This window comes from Staurois parvus, unplaced genomic scaffold (assembly GCF_062004578.1).
Source record: "Staurois parvus isolate SC_StPar_1 unplaced genomic scaffold, SC_StPar_1.0 ptg000014l, whole genome shotgun sequence".
Lineage (NCBI taxonomy): Eukaryota > Metazoa > Chordata > Amphibia > Anura > Ranidae > Staurois > Staurois parvus.
Genome location: NW_028317810.1, coordinates 12,361,864 through 12,363,876, shown reverse-complemented (window position 1 = coordinate 12,363,876; position 2,013 = coordinate 12,361,864).

Below are 2,013 nucleotides of genomic sequence, written 5' to 3'. Positions count from 1 at the left end.
CAATAGATTGTGAGGGTGCTGAGAGCCCACATAGTTGGAAACCATGTCTTCAGGAGCCAAACATTGCACCCATTATCCACTGATCCTGTACAAGAAATAATAAATTAACATTTTTTTCCTGCAAGATGAACTTTAACCCCCTGGTAATGATCAATCTTCAATTACAAAATAAAAAAATGTTTTACTTACCATTATATCTTTTTGCTTGTAGTCCATTAAGGGATACAGGGATATCAAAAATCGTAGACTTATGGGTTATATGCAGCTGCCTTCAAGAGGTTCACAATGGGAAAAAAAATAATAATTTAAGCAGCTGAGGCACAAGTTCATTTTCTGGCTCTCTGCTCACTGTAGTTGTCAGGGATGCGGGTGTGACTAGAAGTGTGTGGACTGACACAGGGAAATGCAAGCTTCAGATATGGTATAAATAAGACAATTTATTAAGACTAACAATACAAACATAAACGCAGTGCACCAAACCCCAAGCTAACACAAATACATATAACAAGGTGAAACAAACCCAAACCTAAACTGATATAGATACACAGGTACATACACATATAGAGCACAAGGTAGTCAGGCAGGCCGGGTCAATAACTATCGGGCAGGTAGGTACAGGAGGAGCAGGCGGAGAGTAGTCAGGTCACGAGCCGGGTACAGCAACTAATGGACAGGTAGGTACAGGGGGTCAGGCAGAGAATGGTCAGGGTCACAAGCCAGGGATCAAACAGAAGTCAGCAGAGGTCAGGATCAGGCAGGGTCGGCAACAAGTCAGGCAGAAACAGGAACAGGAATGCAGGTTACAAGATACAGGGGCCCATGGAAAAACACACACCAAGGCACAGACTGCAGGTCTGGCCATCCCTTAAATACACCACCTGCAATCAGCCCCAGGTGATGGCTAATTGCCGAAAAGAACCTCTGGTTGTTGAGAGCACCCGCTGGCCAGCCCTGGTACTGCAGCCCACAAGCCAGGTGAGTCCCACCACTATTGGCAAGTCCATTCCTGAGAGAGGGTGTGTTGCACTTGTCTGCTGAGCTCCAGAAAGGCCCGAGAAGCCTGGGGCTAAAGTGCCCTGCCCAGCCCAGGCAGGATGGCGGATCCTGGGCCTGGGTCCAGCGAGGAGAAGGCCCTGGAGGGGCTTAGTACCGGCCTCTCTTTTCCACCAGTGGAGGACCTGGGAACGGCCCCTAGGAAGGGGGAAGCTTACTCTGCCTACCGAGACCGTGTGGCCGCCCGGGCCAGGTTAGTAGAGAAGGAGGAAGCCAAGCTCCAGAAGCTGACTCTGGAGCTAAAGAAGCTCCGGTCATCTTACGACCGTGTATGGTCTACAAAGCGGCAGGCCATGAAACCGGGCCTGGAGGCACTGGAACTACGTGTGTCACAGCAGGGGAGGTATGTGGCGGCGCTGCAGCGTAAGAGCGGCGTCCTAAGTGAGAAGTATCTGAATGAAGCGAGATTTAAGGCTGCAAGAAGCCGCAGTGTTGCGGCGATGTGGGGTCCGGTGGAGGAGGTCTCCTCGGTGGAGGAATTGTCGGGGGAGTTGCTGGTGGAAGGCGAGCAGGGGCAGGCTGAGCCTGCAGCACCCTCAGAGGAAATGGCGTCTAAAATGGAAGACAGCGTGGTCGCAGGATCATCAGAGTCCCTCCCCCCTGGGCAGCTGCCTGTGGATTGCGGGACCCAGGTGGAGGAGGCGGAGATGGCGGGCGGATTGCAGTTCCTGGCAGAGGCGGTTGCAGAGCTGCGTGGAGCCGACTTCAGGTTTACGTCCGAGGAATCGGTGTCAAGGTCCTACCTTTTCCCTGAGGTTTTGTTACTCCATGTGCTGGCGTCCATCTTGGATTCTGCTGTGCATGGTGGGAATCCTTTTATGCCTTCAGGTCTCTGAGGTCCATCCCCCAGAGGGGTGTGGCTGATGACATATAAGCCTGTGGCCCGCACATGCTCTTTGCACTTGTGTCTTGTGTCTTTGTCTTCCTACAGCTCTGTGTATACGCTCGTGACTCTTCTGG